The sequence below is a fragment of the Alligator mississippiensis genome, chromosome 8, assembly GCF_030867095.1.
Source record: "Alligator mississippiensis isolate rAllMis1 chromosome 8, rAllMis1, whole genome shotgun sequence".
Taxonomy (NCBI): Eukaryota; Metazoa; Chordata; order Crocodylia; family Alligatoridae; genus Alligator; species Alligator mississippiensis.
Window position 1 is genome coordinate 39,621,808 of NC_081831.1, and position 17,782 is coordinate 39,639,589.

The following is a 17,782-nucleotide window of genomic DNA, read 5'->3' on the forward strand; positions in this document are numbered from 1 at the left end:
TTGGCTTGATTTCCTGAATCACCTGCCAACACTCTGTATGAACTGATGTGTTCATTCAATATGGGAGACTTTTATTGATATACAGTAGCAGCATAATGATTAGCAAGCAAGCAAAGCTCTCACCATACACAGGGCTTCCAGGGATGCTCAGGAAGGCAGACATCTGATCAGTACACTGATTGCCGATCTGCAGGTCTGCTGCTTCAGTGACCTCAACTACTTGCTGATGCTGGAAGAGAGAGCACATCCCCTCCTGCTTACCACTCCAGGTTTATACCTTCATCTTATGCCATCTATCCTGCACTGGTGTTCAATCGTTGGTGGGTTAAGTCCACTGCACCTTGCCAAGCCAATCATCTTTTTTGTTGCGTCTCCAGTCCAACCTTTCTATATGGTCTGTTCCCAATATTCTGCACAGGCCACTGCTTCTGGTGTTGGTGTTGCCAGATCTTGTGGGGTGCTTTATGGTGCTACAGGGCACCTCAGAAGATGATCCAGGATTTGCTTTTCTTGACAAACACATTGGTCAGTTGCATAGAGGCCCCATGATTTCATGAGAAAGTTGCATCTTCTGATACCTGCTTTCGATCCTTTCAGGCTCCACCGTGTATGTTATTTGTAGATGAAGCCAGATGTTAACTCCTCACTATGGGTGATTCCTTGCTGGCTCCATTCAATAGCTTTGTTGCCTAGTTTATCCCGTTCTTTTTGCCAGAGCATAGCTCTGACTGATTCTAGGAATGTGGTCAATGGTATGGTAGAGAACAAAAAGCTACTTCTCGATGAGCGATGCTGATGCATTGGTTGATGTCCATATAGCAGGTGGTGGTTACCTTTTACCTGCCAGCCAATGTCACCTGCTGCTTTCCTTCTAATATAAAGGAGCACTATGCCAGATAGTGTGTATAGGCAGGGAACTGGGGTGGGTTTTATGTGGCCTCTTATAATTCTGCATGTATCATTTAAGGTGGTGTCAATATGTTTACTGTGACTTGAGTGTCCCCAGGTGGTGCGAGTATATTCAGCCACAGAGAAACAAAGTGCTAAGGCAGTAATGCATGGGGTGGATGGATGTGCTCCCCACTTGGAATTTGCAAGCTTACACAGAATGTTGTTTCATGTGTTGACCTTGGCTTTGGTATTTAATATGTGCTTTTTGTAACAAAGTATACAGTCCAGTGTTACCCCTAAGTAGACCAGGTGTTTCTGATGTTCAAAACACCAGCCTAGCCAAAAAAGGCACTGTTCACATGTGCTTCTTGTGCTGGACCATTTAGGTGCAGTCACAATAACACAATAATAAACCTGTTTTTGTGCTTTCAGCTGCACCTTTATCTGCATGAGAAGAGAAGCCTAGCACCTGTTACAGCCTGGGAAAAAAATACTCCCTCCATTTGCACCCCGCCTTATCTTTGGAATGTGTGTATGAACAACTCCTGTCAGGTTTCCATGGGAAATCTTTCCACTGCTGGTGATGTCATCTTTTTGGGCCTTGCTAGAACAAGCAAGCACTTAGCTATACTTATGTCAAGCAGTAGTAGTCTGTGTTAACTATATATGTATATATTCTAATAACTAATTAAAATATAATATGTTAACTACATGTATGTGTACTAAAGAGTAAATAGCAGGTCTCAACACAAAATTTAGCCAACAGTACCAGCCAGGATCTCTGTCCTGCTGTATTGGCCAATCAGCTGGAATGCCCTGCCTCACACTTCTCTAGAAACCATTTCTGTGATTCAGCCTTCTCCAGACATAGCAATTCACTGATGTCCTCCTAGTCCAGCCTAGCAGTGGCTTATTAGAGAATGAAGGTAGGTGAGCTGAAGGAATATCTTGTATCAGACTAATTTATTCTGTTGTAAATAATCTTTTGGTTTCAAGCACCATTCATCCAACCTGAGAAAGAAGTCATCTCCATCTAAGCTAAGTAAAAGTTGAACAACTGCTCTCACTTTCAGCCAGAGATGTCACAGATATGATCTGTGGGCTGGATCTGGCCTGCGGAACCACATCACCTGGCTCCCAGTGCTGCCCCTGGGTGCCACACTTGGCACATGCCAGCCGAGCCCTGCAGGCAGGGTGCAGGACATGCATCACATGATCTCTGTGAAACACACCCTCCTGGGCTGCGAGAGTCAGATGTGCCAAGACAACATCATCATGAACAAGGAGACCAAGAAGATTGTAATCGTGGATGTCACTATCCCCTTTGAGAACTAGCACCAAGCCTTCACTGACACCTTGGCTCGCAAGCGGGAGAAGTACGCCCCACTAGCCGACATGAGGGGTCATGGCTACAACGTGACCATCAACGTGCTCATTGTGGGAATGGTTGGAGCCTGGGACCCCAGCAATGAGAGCATCCTGCGTACCTGCTGTGTTTCCTGCCACTATGCCAAGCTGATGCACTGCCTTATGGTGTCCAACACCATCTGTTGGTCCTGTGACATCTACATTGAACACATCACGGGCCACTGCCAGTACATCAACCTGAAGAGGACCCCCGTGATAAGACACTATAGACTGAGAAACTTTCTTCAACCTACCCTTCTCCACCATTGCAGACCATTGTACAGGTTTGTGTACATCTATCTTCTTTCTCTCTCAGCATCGCGACCCCCTCCCTCCCCTACCTCCGCCCCCTCCTCCCATCCCCAGACTTAGTTGGCTAAGGTTGTATTTTCTGTAACATAGTTGCATTCCCCTCCTCAGCCCCATCCCTCCTATGTTAGTCCCTCACTCAAGCACTCTGTATTTCCCTTCCGGCTTTGTCATCTTTTTGGTTCATGATTCTTAACATCTACTAATAAAATCCAATCTATTCTAGCTGCTCTGTGATCCATACAGCACTCAATGCATGCTCCAGCTGGTCCATGACCTGCCTCACAAATGGTACCCATAGCACCACATGCAGCATGGGCCCTAGACTGGCTGGAATGGGCACTGCATGCAGTGTGTGGCCTGGATCAGCCAGAAGAGATGTTGCATGGGGTGAGTCCAGCATGTGGGAGGGCAAAGGGAAGGTGGGGTCTGTGGGCTTGATCTGGCCTGTGGACTGGCCTTACATCACTCATTGGCCAGATGAGTTTGACACCCTTGTTTAAGCTAATGATATCATTTGCACCACTTGAAAGGAAAATGGACAGTTATCACTGTGGAATGAAGGGGAGTTGGCAGAAGAAGTTAAGTTAAATGGGTCATCATAAGCCTGATGGTTTCTTTTGTCTATAAAGTCCTGGCCTAAACCCTGCAAGGAGGCCCTTTTACTGCACAATAGGACTAAAAACAGGGATAAAGTACAGAAAATGAGAGCACTCACTCAGCTCACGTGGTCCAGCCCCACTTAATATGTGGTCCCCAGACAGACCCCCTCTATAAACTTTCAGCAAGACACTAACCAGTCAACTGACCTCACTCATCCCTAAGGCCTGGGGATTTACTTTTTTTATTCCAGGATAGGTAGGGTGACCATATTTCTTGAATCTCGAAATGGGATAGGCCCACTCCCTCTCCTTCTGGCAGACTTAGCTGTTTTTGCCATTTAGTCTCAGTGGAATAGGCCAGTGGGTGCATCTACATGAGACACTAGGTTGCCACCGCGATGAGCTACAGTGATGTAGCTCATTGCTATGGTGATGTAGCATCAGCAGGCATGAACCATGATGCTGGTGCTACTGCCATGAGGGTCGGAAAAGACTTGTGCACTGCCACAACTGCACAGTAACAGTAGTTACTGCACATTCATTTAGTACTTGCTAAAGCATGTGCTAAATGCCTGCACAGTAACAACTGCACAGTTGGGCCCGCTTGTAGATGCACCCAGTGAGTAGGAAAGTGCATGCGTCTGTAGAGCAGAACATGCTGAGTGTAGGAGAGAAGCGGGTGAGACACCTGTCCCAACTCCTTCAACAGGGTGGTTTCTGAAAATGAGACAAAAGAGTTCATTTGAATGAAAACTGAAAGAATGCCCTGGACAGCTGTTTAAAACCATATGTCCTGGTGAAAACAGAATGTTTAGCCATCCTGGGGGTGCTAGCTATGTACAAGTTATGAATTCTACTCGGGTCTTGGTCACATCTCTTTTAAGGACAGTTTCTCCCAGTGCGAGAGGGCTGCAAGTGGGGCAGTAATGCCAACCCAGCAGGGTTGTGCTCCTTCCTAAATGGGATCCTGCCAGTCCCAGCTCCAGGATGTCTGTGTGCTCAAGTATCTTTGCCTTGGGGGAGAACTCACAGAATAAAGGAGGACCCAAATAGAACATGACGTCCTTGGAGAAGCAGAGATGAGACGACAAAGAGAGAGAGACCATGTGGCAGAGTCCACCCAGGCCCTCTGCCCCCAGGCCTTCCTTCCCCACAGGGATATGGAGGAGGGGGGATATGCAGGGGTCACACTTCAGCTCCCCAGTTTTAATCCTCTTGTAACTTTCACATGAAATTCCCATTTGCAGGTGAGGGTCCCTGCCTGCGTTCCTGGCCCAGAATGGTTGGAGCATTTGGTACTTCACCAGGAAATGTCTTTCAATAGGGTGTGCAATCACCCAGCTGAGCAGTTACAGTGATATGCTATAAAACCCTGGAGGTCTCGTTATGCAGTTCCGAACCCTCCTGACCATGGATTCTCTGGGGAAGTTTGCCTTTATCTGGAGCTGTCATTTCAGTGACATCTGTGAAGTTTCCTTGGGTAAAACTCACACCATGAGCTGCATCTGAATTGTGTCTTTCCTGCAGAAAGACAGGACGATTTGTTTTTCTTACTAGGATTGGCTAAAATTAGGTGATTGACAGTGTCCTCATCCCCCTACTTGAGCTGTGTCAGGCTAGGGTGTTCTTGGGTAATGTACTTTGTATTTATGTGACAGGATTGTTATTGTTCTATTGTTACATCTGTCAGGGCTTTTTTGCTTCTCTGTTTTGTTTTGGCTCATTTTGTTTTTGCCAACTGTCGAGGAAATCGGTGCAGGGGTTCTGGGGCCCTGCACCCCTAGCTGCTGACAGCAAAACTCGTGCCATGGGTGCTTGTGGAACTGACTGTCTGTCTTGGGGCGTGGGAGACACTACTGCAAGTCTGGCTGCTAAACTACTGTGTTACCAGTTACCAATCAATCATGATTCACTCAGGAACCAGCTCAATACACAGGACCTAGCTGATGTAGCTAGTTAATTGCCAGCAATTAGCACTTACAAAACCAAACTCAGGAGAGAAAAGAATCACTAGGATCAACTGCCCCAAGACATGCCCAGTCAGTCCCACAAGCACCCATGGCACAAGTTTTGTCTGTCAGCAACTAGGGGTGCAGGGCCCAGACCCCAGAACCCCTGCACCGATTTCCTCGACAGCTGGCAGGGTTCATGGCCACAGCAGGGGCCACCATCCCTGCAGCTGTCACCCTGCTGCGCCTTAACACACACAGTGTCACCCATGACATGAGTTTTGCTTATCCACAGCTTGAGGTGCAGTTTCCCCCAAACCCCTGCACCGATCTTCTTGAAACTTGGCAGGCTCTGTGGCCTCAATAAGAGCTACCACCCCTGCAGTTTTGACCCTCCTGCAACGTAACACATAGACATAACAGGAGTTTTGCTTTCAAGAATTTGGGGTACAGTTCCCCCAAACCCCTGCACCAAACTTCTTGAAACTTGGCAGGCTTCATGCCCTCAGGAGAGGCTACCATCTCTGAAAGTTTCATTTAAATCAGACAAAAAACAACAAAGTTATAGATGTTTCATTGATTTCCCCATTATACCCTATGGCCGGATCTCCAAGGTAGCTCCGAAGGTTCGGAGCTGCTTTGGCCAGATTGAGGCGGAAACCTGGTCCAGAGCTCTGGATTGGATCGCTGCCATCCGAAGCGGCCAGATCCAAAGCTGGATCAGATTGCTGCCGACTTGCACAGGCCTAGTATTTTGCCCACCCCTGCTCTATCTCAATCTACAACACCCTATTTGATTATAAAGCGGGCTTGTGTATTTCTTGTTTTATTTTTCCACATTGGTCTCGTATTCCAAGGGGGAAAAGGACAAAGGCCTAACTATGGAGGACTGCTAAATTGCAATTTTCTTCTATTCAACTGGAAGCATTAGGCCACACCTTAAACCTGGGGCCTTGGCCTGCCTGCTGCCATCACTCATTCTAGTCTAGCTCCTTCTCAACTGAGCATTCAGGTGGGCACACATAGTCAGAATCCACTGTCTAGGCCTAGCTACATGCCTACTCTCTGATACCAGAGTCACCAGGCAGGGTCATCTGACACTTTACCCCTTCCTATAAAACTCCTGACCCAGAAGAGAAAGTGTCCAGTTAGCATGAGGCTGAAATTGGTTGCTTATTCCCAGTTCTTTATTCCCGGTTCCCTATTCCATATTCCCAGTTCCTTATTCCTTATTCCCAGTTGCCAGTTCCTTTTTCAAAGCTAACCTAGACCCAATAAAAGTTTGTTATTCATGAATTACATATCATAAAGAGAGAGAATTCCATTAGCTATGCATGTGTACTAATTAATATGTAAAATAATATCCCTCATCAAGTACAGTGCCCTAAATGAAGGTCAGATTAGGATGGGATTATGGGGCAAAATACTTCTTGGCCCACCCTTAATTTCCTGTTGATGCCATTGGGGGACGGTCCCAAAGAACCCTGACCACAGTCCTGCCTTGCCAAAAGCAAGGTTTGGTGGTGCCAGGCTGCCAGTTGACAGCATCCATGCCTACTGTACTAAGTATAATGACTCGAATAAGGAACTGGCTTTTGGACTGGGATTATGGTTAGAAATCCTGTTTGGACCACCCCACAGCATAGCTCTGTGGCACCAGGGGATGCTGCCAGACACTTCTGACCAGAGACTTGCCTTGTCCAGAGTGCAGTTTGTTCATGCCACGCTGCTAACTGGCAGCCCCTCCATGCCTAGTCTACTAAGAATAATGCTTTGAATAAGGAACTGTTTTTTGGGCTGAGCATATGATTGGAAATTCTTTTTCGGCCACCCCCCACCATGCCTCTGTACCACCAGGGGACTCTCCCGGACATCTCTGGCCAGATACTTGTCCAGCCCGAAGCGCAGTTTGGCCATACCATGCTGCCAACTGACAGCACCCAAGCCACTGTACTAAGTATACAAAACCAAATAAAGAACTAGATTTTGGGCTTTACCACTGGGGGACTCTCCTTGACATCTGAGACCAGAGACTTGCCTGGTCCAATGCACAGTTTGGCTGTGCCAGCAAGGTTCCCTCTAAACTGTGCGTGTGTTCAGCTGCACAGAAGAAAAAAATCTTGCCACACAGTAACTTTTTAATGCTGTATACCCACCCCAACCTGGCCACAGGCTGCTGCAGAAGTGGGGAGGGGCAGGCACACTGAGATACCCATGCACTCCCAGTCAGTATCACCAGCTTTAAGGTGCCTGATCTTTTGGTGGGGTTTAGGGGTGATGGTTATGAGTTTCTGACAGTCCCAGTGGGGAACTGTGAGCCCTCTTGGCGGAGTTTGGCTCAGGGGACTGCCCAGCTGCTCTAGATGGAGCAAGACAGGAGCCCAAGCAGCCTGTGCTGAGCAGAACGTGATGGCTAAGGCACAGCCACGTGCAGCTGGTCCCAGGGAGGTGGGAGGCAGCTCTCAGGTGACCGCGTTGTGTTTTACCAAGGCTCACATGAGCCCAGCCTCAGAGGCGCACCAAGCCAACCGGCTGACCTGCCAGGTCCTGTAAAGTTCATCATTAGCTCCAGGCTCTCTCTGGGAGAGGAAGGGAGGTGGATCTTAGCAGCAGCTTTCTCTCTCATGCTGTGCTGGAGAGAGTGAAACCTGCCTGAGCATGGGCAGTAGCCAGACAAAAGGTTCCCTGGCTTCCAAGTCTGCTGCACATTTTCCTCCTCCTTCTCCCTGCACCTGATCCTGGGAGCCCAGGAAAGCAGCCACAAGGTGACTGGAAGGCAGCAATGGTGCATGCAGCCAGGCTCCTGGGCTGTAAATCCCATCCCTTAGGAGGAGAAGCCTAGTAGCCGGCCTCCTAGACAGCCTTTCTCCCTGGACATGCCTAACTCTGGGACCTCCAGCAAACACAGCAGGCATCAGTGTTCCCTCTAAGCTGCTCACAGACCAAAGCAGCATGCTCATGGACCGAAGCAGTGTGCTCATGGACCACCAGACCTTAGAGGGAACATTGTGTGCAAGGGTGCCAACTGACAGTAGCCCAGCCACTGTGCTAAGTATATGTACCTGTATCAGGAACTGAATTTTGGGCTGGATTTATAGATAGAAATCTTTCTTGATCCACCCCAAGCCATACCACTCTACCACTAGGGGAATCCCCTGGGCATCTCTGATCAGAGACTTGCATGGCCCAAAACATGGTTTGGCCATGCCAGGCTGCCAACTAATAGCTCCCCAACCAATGTTCTAAGTATATGGACCCAAATAAGAAACTGGAATTTGGGCTGGGATTATAGCTAGAAATCCTACTTCAGCCACCCCATGCCATGTCTCTTTGGCACCAGGGGACTCTCCTGGACATCTCTGAACAGAGACACACCCGGTCCAAAACATGGCTTGACTGTGCCAGACTACCATCTGACAGGCCCCCCAGCCACTGTGCAAAGTATATGGGCCAGAATAAGGAACTGGATTTTGGGCTGGATTTATAGCTGGTAATCCTTCTCAGGCCACCCCACACCATGCCTCTATCTCAGCAGGGAACTCTCCTCAACATCTCTGACCAGAAACATGCCCGGCCTAAAATACAGCTTGGCCGTGCCAGGCTGCCAACTGACAGCATCTCAGCCACTATGCTAAGTATATGGATCTGAATAAGGAGCTGGAGTTTGGTTGGTGATTATAGCTAGAAATCCTTCTTGGGTCACCCCATGCCATGCCTCTTTGCCACTGGCAGACTCTCCTGAACATCTCTGACCAGAGACATGCCCAGCCCAAAGCGTGGATTGCTTGTGCCAGACTGCCAACTGACAGCAGCCAAGCCACTGTGCTAAGTATATGGACTCAAAAAAAGAACTTGCATTTGGGCTGGGATTATAGCTAGAAATCATTTTTGGGCCACCCCATGACATACCTATGTGCTACCAGAGGACTCTCCTGGACATATCTGACCAGAGTCTTGCCTGGCCCAAAGTGTAGTTTGGCCAGGCCAGGCTGCCAATTAACAACCCCCCAGCCACTGTTCTATGTACAATGGCTTGAATAAGGAACTGGCCTTTGGACTGGGATTATGGCCTGAAATCCTTCTTAGCCCACCAAGTGGCACACCATGCCTCTATTGCACTGGGGGACTCTCCTGGTTATCTCTGACCAGAGACTTGCCCAACCAGGAAAGGGTTTGGCTGTGCCAGGTTGCCAACTGACAGTCTCCCCAGACACTGTACTAAATATATGGGGCTGAACAAGGCACTGGGGTTTCGGCTGGGATTAGAGATGGAAATCCTTGTTGGGCCACCTCACACTATGACTCTGTGGCACTGGGGGACTCTCCCAGGCATCCCTGACCAGAGTGTTGTCCAGCCAAAAGCACGGTTTGGCTGTTCTTCACTGTCAACTGAGAGACCCCACTCCAGCCCCTGTACTAAGTATAATGGCTTGAATAAGGAACTCTTTTTGGGCTAGGATTAAAGATGGAAACCCTTCTTAGGCCACCCAACACTATGACTCTGTGGCACCAATGGCTTCCCCCAGACCAGAGTTTCCTTGGCCCAAGACACATTTTGGCTGTGCCAGGCTACCAACTGACAGCTCTCCCCCAGACATTGTACTAAATTTATGGGCCTGAATAAGGAACTGGGTTTTGGGCTGGGATGACAACAGGAAATCTGCTTTGGGCCAATCCACACCATGCCTCTGTAGCACCAGAGGACTCTCCTGGACACCCCTGACCAGGGTCTTGCCTGGTCCAAAGAGCACTTTGGCCACACCAATTTATTCCCCATCCCCATGTGCTATTTACATTGATACCAATAAGAAGCTGCCCTTCTGCTTGGATCATGGGGCAAAACCCTCATGGTATCATCCCAGAACACATCCCCACTACCAGGGGAGCCTCCTGAAGAAATCTGGGCATGTCCCTGCTCAACACAATGCTTGCTTTTTTGAGTGTAAGCCTGACAGTTGACACCCAACCTTTAAGACCTTTATGTTGCTGTTCTATCAGGCACTGGATGGCAGGACAAATGTCTGCATACAAATATAGGGCACTAGTATATATGACACACCTCTGCTCCAATGCATAGTATTTAGCATGTGTCAGACTTGATTAATTGAGTCTCTTGAAGTGTGCTAGGTAGCATGCTCCAGCAGCCTCTGCACCATGTGTATTCAGTTCACTGTCCCCATGTTTTAGAATGGCAGCAGCAGCACTTTAACTAAAATTCTTCTAGCAAGCTTTGTTAAAGTGCCCCTGCTGCCATTTTGAAGCGCAAAAGCTGAATTCATGTTACACTGTGGGTGATTTAATTAGAGTGGCTCTCAGAGCCATTTTATTTAAAGCAGATCCTCTCCCCACCTGTATATAGAGGCACCTAGGGATTTTTCAACAGTTTTTCACATTTACCTCCAGCTGCCACCCAGAAACTTGGTAAAGTAACTTAAAACTGGGTGTTGAAACGTAAAGCAACCTGCTCACTCACTAGCAAATGTTAAATTAAAACAAGTTTATCACAAAGGAAAAGGAGAACAGTGGTACTCCCTGAGCAAAACCTTAACTATTAACCTTTAACTGTAGCTCAAAATGGATCACAGTCACAGGCAAACCAGTCAGTGGCAAACCAACCTGGGGAGCTCCCTCCTTGCCCAGTCACTTTGGCTGTGCCCAGGCTGGCACACTGGCAGGCTGGCATGGCCAAACTGCTCTTTGGGCCAGGCAAGTCTCTGGTCAGAGATGTCCAGTAGAGTCCCCCAGTGGCACAGAGGCATGTCATGGGGTGGTCAGAGAAATATTTCTAGCTATAATCCCAGCCCAAAATCCAGTTCCTTATTCATTTCCATATATTTAGCACAGCGGCTGGAGGGCTGTCAGTTGGCAGCCTGGCATGGCCAAACTGTGCTTTGGGCTGGGGAAGTCTCTGGCCAGAGATGTCTGGGAGAGTCCCCTGGTGGCACAGAGGCATGGTGTGGGGTGGCCCAAAAAGAATTTCCAACCATAATCTCAGCCCAAACGCCAGTTCCTTATTCAAGACACTATACTTAGTACACTAGGCATGAGGGGCTGCCAGTTAGCAGCGTGTCACAAACAAACTGTGTTCTGGATAGGGCAAGACTCTAGTCAGACATGTCCAGCATAGTCCCCCGGTGCCACAGAGGTATGCTGTGGGGTGGCCCAAATAGGACTTCTAGCCATAATCCCAGCCCAAATGTTAGTTCCTTATTTCAGCCAGTATACTTAGTACAGTGGGCATGGGGGCTGTCAATTGGCAGCCTGGCATGGCCAAACCATGCTTTGGGCCAAGCAAGTCTGTGGTCAGGGTTCTTTGGGACAGTCCCCCAGGTTCATTGAGAGGATGTTTGGGGTGTCCCAAGAAGTATTTTGCCCCATAATTCCATCCTAATCTGACCTTCATTTAGGGCTCTACACTTGATGTGGAATATTATTTTACATATTAATTAGTATATATGAATAGCTAATGAAATTTTCGCTTTTTAGAATGTGTAATTCATTAATAACAAGCTTTTATTGGGTCTCAATTAGCTTTGAAAAAGGAACTGGCAACTGGGAATAAGAAATAAGGAATCGGGAACCAAGAATAAAGAACTGGAAATAAACAACTAACTTCAGCCTCATCCAGTTAGCAGGGTTCAGCATGCAGGTTGCCTTGCTGTTGGTTTGTGACCCTACCAGCTCTTTAAAGGATTCTCTGGTTACCTAACCCAGCTTCCCCATGGACCCCAAGTTTGGTCTGATCCTTCGGCTCCTTAACCTGACCATGGTTTGATCTTCTGGATACCTGACTTGACTGGCCTCCTGACCCTGTGCACTGCCCAATGCTCTGAATCTCTGACTCAGTTCCTCAGAAGGATCTCCTACCTATCCCATTACATGACAGGTATGACAGTTACTGGCTGCACTTCTTGGGGTTCCTTTTTCAATGCCCCCTATCGTTTGTATCCCAACCTGAGATCAGCAAGTGTAAGCCTAGTGGTTAGTCTCCTAACAGGAGATACTCTGAATTGGGCCATACCACGCACAATAATCCTAATTGGCAGAGCACAATAATCCAGTCCTCCAAACTGAGAAGCATTGCAAGTAGATGATCACCGGCACCTCTTCCCAGAGAATAGGAAATTATGTCGGTGGCAGGAGCTATGCCTTTATTGTAGGGCTCCAGGAGGCAAGCATGTGCCCCAGAGAGGGGGTCAAGGAAAATTATTTTGTAGCAAGAAACCTTTTTGCATGCCCCCCCCCCCCCCCCCTGCGTGAAGCTCCTCCATATGGCAAAAGCCACTTTTGCAGTATTTGCCCACTTTTGGGGATGCTTTCTCTTTTCTACCTTTTCTTCCTTCCTCTCTCTTATTCTTTTATTATATTATTGTTTTTATATAAGGTGTACTTGTAGTGAAAATAGAGTTCGTAGATGCTTTTACAAATGTACTTTAAGTTTAAAAGTAAGTTGTACCATGTAACAATGTTAGCAAGGGCAGGAAACAGTAGGAAGTGGGTCCCTGAATGAATCGTGGTTGACTGCGTAACACAGTAGCTAGTCTGGATAAACAAATTAACGAGCGGCAATTAACACCTACAAAACTACAGACCAAGAAGAGGAAAGAACCAATACAGAACCAGGAACTCCCTGGAACTTCACTGTTGAAGGTACAGAAGCCCCCCGTTTGAACTAATCAAGGCTGGAAACAGACCTTTGGGGCTGAAATACCCCTTGATCAACCACTTCTAGAGCTCTATTCATCATGGCAGTTAATCAAAATTCATCAACGGACTCCCGAAACTGCATGTACCTGCGGACGTGACCCCTGGGGCTGACAGCTGCCATCCAGCAGCTACCAAGAGGGATGTCCCTCAAGGTCAACAACCCCTGGATTAGGTAAGCCCGAGAATTGGAGAGTCACCAAAGTCACCCAGAGAGGGATAAAAGGCAGCAAAGAATGATCCCCAATGGCACCCAGAGGGACCAGCCAGCAACCCCCTTCTGAAGCAACATTGCACGGAAAGAAGCCTTGACTGGCCGTTGACAGCAGACTCCAGTGCTTGGGGATAGGTACATCTTGACACCAGTGCTTAGTGTTCATAGCTAGCTACTGTGAGTGTGTGAGTGTGCGTGTATATGTGCATGTTTGAGGGGATCAGCACCAAGGTTTATGGTCTGACTTTTTCATCCATCTAATAAACTAGAATTTTGTGATGATCCTGTGAGTTGGTCCTTTGTAGCCAACAAGTGGTCCCAAGCCTGGTGAAGGAGGCTGCTGAAGGGTCACCCTAAATCCCCAATATATCCACAGTTCATGAAGCCTGCAATAAACCCAGCCCAAAGAATCCTCAGCTGTTGTTATCTGCCCACCTCCAGGTCTCGTGGGAGAACTGCTCCTTTCCTGTGCTGACTGCCTTGTTGGACTCTGGGGCCATGGACAATATCATAGACAAGACTGTAGCATGAGCTCCACAAATCCCACAAGCCTGAGACAGTAGAGACCATAGATGACTCACCCCTGGCTTCAGGGCCCATGGAATGGTAGACTACCACCCTAGAGGTGACTGTCTTTGGCCACACAGGGAAACTGTATACTTTGGGGCAAGTCATTCACTGCACTACCCCTTGATCCGGGGGTTCCTTTTTTGCCTTCTACAATCCTCTTATCAGGTAAAAAGACCAGGAGGTCCATTTGAACTCGGACTATTTTTTGATTATACTGTTGGGAAAACAGGGTAACAGACCACCCCATGATCCAAGCTGAGGGCCTACCTGTTGCTGCCCCACAAGGGGCACTATTTCCTGAATCTAAATTCAGTTTGCCTAAAAAATATCAGGAATTTGCTGATGTCTTAAAAAATACAAAAGTTCTTCCTCCAAGTCAAGATTACAGTTGTCACATTGACTCCCAGATGGGAGTGAAAATTCTGATGTTTATGGTAGGTCAGAACCTACTCACTGTGAATATCTGGAAAAAACCTGGCGAGGGCTTTATATGCAAGTCCATCTCACTCATGGTAGCCCCCTTTCTGTTCATTAAAAAAAAAAAACAAAAAAAACAAAAACAAAGATGTGAGTCTCCACCTGTGTGTTGACTATCAGTGGCTAACCCAGATTACCATCCAGAATCAGTGCTCTGCCCCTCATCTCTTGATTGGTTTAAAATAGCTTGATTTTCAGGGAGCCTATAACTTGGTGCAAATCTGCATTGGGGATGAGTGGAAGACTGAGTTTAGCTCTTGATATGGACATTTTGAGTCATGCCCTTTGGGCTCACCAATGTCCCAGCTACCTTCCAGCATTTCATTAACAACAAACTATGAGACCTATTAGATTAGAGACTAATGAGAGCAATTAGATTAATTTCTAATTGCTTATTTTGATAACATTCTGGTCTTCTTCAAGGACCCTAATGAACATTCAATGTATGTCTGGACATTACCGGAAAGACAATGCCAATACTGCCTTTTTTGCAATATCAGATAAATGAGTATTTAACAAAAAGATTATTGAGTTTCTCAGATTAATTTTATCTCATGAAGGCCTGCAAAAGGACCCTGGGAAACCAGCCATCTGTCAGCAGAAAGCCCCCTGGAATGTCAAAAAACTCCAAAGATTCCTGGGGCTTGCTAATTTTTATCATAGATTCATTGCCAACTTTGCTCAAGTAGTAAGCCTCCTCACTATGTTATTGTGGAAGAACATCCAGTTCTGCTGGTCCAAGGAGGCTCAGCAGGCATTCAAACACCCATAACAAGCCATCACCTCTGCCCCTGTGCTTGCTCATCCCGATCCTGCCCTGCCATTTGTGATAGAGACCAGTACATCCAGTACTGCAATTGGGTGCTGTTCTCCCAGCACTAAAGCCCAGAACAGATCTTATGCTTTCTTTTCTGAAACTTACCCCAGCTGTGCAGAATTATGAAATCCTAGATCATGAATGTAGGACCTTGGACAGATACTCTTTAATGTCTTCATCAGTGACTTGGACTAGGGAGTGAAGTGTACTCTGTCCAAGTCTGCAGATGACACAAAGCTATGGGGAGAAGTGGACGTGCCGGAGGGCAGGGAACAGCTGCAGGCAGACCTGGATAGATTGGACAAGTGGGCAGAAAACAACAGGATGCAGTTCAACAAGGAGAAATGCAAAGTGCTGCACCTAGGGAGGAAAAATGTCCAGCACACCTACAGCTTAGGGAATGACTTGCTGGGTGGCACAGAGGTGGAAAGGGATCTTGGAGTCCTAGTGGACTCCAAGATGAACATGAGTCGGCAGTGTGACGAAGCCATCAGAAAAGCCAATGGCACTTTATCGTGCATCAGTAGATGCATAACCAATAGGTCCAGGGAGGTGATACTTCCCCTCTATAGGGCGTTGGTCAGACCGCAGTTGGAGTACTGCGTGCAATTCTGGGCGCCACATTTCAAGAAGGATGCGGATAACCTGGAGAGGGTCCAGAGAAGGGCAACTCGTATGGTCAAGGGCCTGCAGACCAAGCCCTACGAGGAGAGACTAGAGAAACTGGACCTTTTCAGCCTCCGCAAGAGAAGGTTGAGAGGCGACCTTGTGGCTGCCTTTAAGTTCATCACGGGGGCACAGAAGGGAATTGATGAGTATTTATTTACCAAGGCGCCCTCGGGGGTTACAAGAAATAATGGCCACAAGCTAGCAGAAAGCAGATTTAGATTGGACATTAGCAGGAACTTCTTCACAGTTCGAGTGGCCAAGGTCTGGAACGGGCTCCCAAGGGAGGTGGTGCTCTCCCCTACCCTGGGGGTCTTCAAGAGGAGGTTAGATGAGTATCTAGCTGGGGTCATCTAGACCCAGCACACTTTCCTGCTTATGCAGGGGGTCAGACTTGATGATCTACTGAGGTCCCTTCCGACCCTAACATCTATGAATCTATGAATCCTAGATCCTGACTGCCCATGTGGGGAGGACTTTGGGGAGTGGTGGCATTACCTTGAAGGAGCACAGCCCAAGATACATATCCTCACAGACCATAAAAATTTAGAGTACATCTATAAGGCAAAAGGTCTCAATCAGAGGCAGCTGCACGGGGTGGTTCCCCCCCCAATTTTGATTGCCAAATAATGTACCAACCAAGGTACAGAAACAGAAAGGCAGAAGCCCTATCCTGAAAAATGGAAGATAGGATGCTGACCCCACACCAGCAATGGCTGAACCTAGCCCTATCCTGAAGCTGCACAATGTCTTTGATGCCACTATCAGCAGAATCAGCAGATCTGCTGACCTTGCTTTAAGATGTCACCTAAGAGGAAATCCCCTCTCTGCATCTGAGGTGCAGACCACCCTCTTTCAACAGCCTTACCAGGTGCAGGAGGGGGTCATATTTGATTGGGTTAGGATCTATGGGCCCCCAGATCTGGCCAGACTGACAGTTCTTTGTATAAACCAAGACTCCCAGTTGGCACATGGGACAGAATAATTGCATGCCAAAAATACAGAGTGGGGAATGACTGGCTAGGCTGTCATACTGCAGAAGACCTGGGGGTTACAGAAGACCATAAACTAAATATAGCAACAAAGTGCTCCTGTTACAGAAAAGGACAACAACATCCTGCATTGTATTAACAGGCATGTGTCATTTGCAAATCAAAGGATTTGCTCTATTCAGCACTAGTGAGGCCTCACCTGGAGTAGTGTCCAATTTGAGGCCCTCAAGAAGGATGTGGACAGATTGGAAAGACTCCATCAAAGAGCAAAAAAAAACATATTACAGGCCAGGGAAGCAAGATTTATGAGGAAAGGCTGAAAGAGCTAGGGTTTAGTCTAGAGAAGAGAAGACTGAGAGAGAATTTATGTAGGCTTCAGATACCTAAAGGGGGATTACAGAGAGGATGGAGATGAGCTCTTCTCTGTGGCTGTAGGGGTCAGGATGAAAACAAATGATCTCAAGCTTCAGCAGAGGAAATTGGAGTTGCAGATCAGGAGGACCTTTCTGACTATAAGGGTGGTCAAGTACAGGCTACCTAAAGAAGCTGTGGAATCGCCATTCCTGGAAATTCTCAAAAGCAGGTTGGTAAGATGCTTGACTGGGATGGCTTAGTCATGGATGATACTGCCTTGAGCAGGGGGCCAGACTAAGTGACCTTGTGAGGTCCCTTCCAGCCTTACTTTCCTATGATCCTAATAACGAGCTATGCCCATTTCTATCATTCATACGTTTGCAATGTAATATGCTGTTTCATATATGTTTCATGTCTCAGGAGTCTACATAATCAACAAGTAAGCAGTTGTTTATGGATAGCCTGACCCATTTGACTAGTGATCAGCCAGTTCCTGTATTAAGAAGCTTTCCACCCAGGCAATGATTAAATGTGCCCCTTCTAAGCATCAGGTGCATATCAAAGAAGATACCTTAAGGAGTCAGACTGATAACCATAGATTCATAGATTTTAAGGCTGGAAGGGACCTTGGAAGATCATCAGGTCCAGCCCCCTGCACAAAGCAGGAAAGATAACGGGGTCAGGTGACCCCAGCAAGGTGACTGTCAAGTCTCCTTTTGAAGATTTCCAGGGTAAGTGATTGCACCACCTCTGGAGGGATCTTATTCCACAGTCTGGACACCCTGACTGTGAAGAAGTTTTTCCTAATGTTAAACCTGAATTGATCTTCC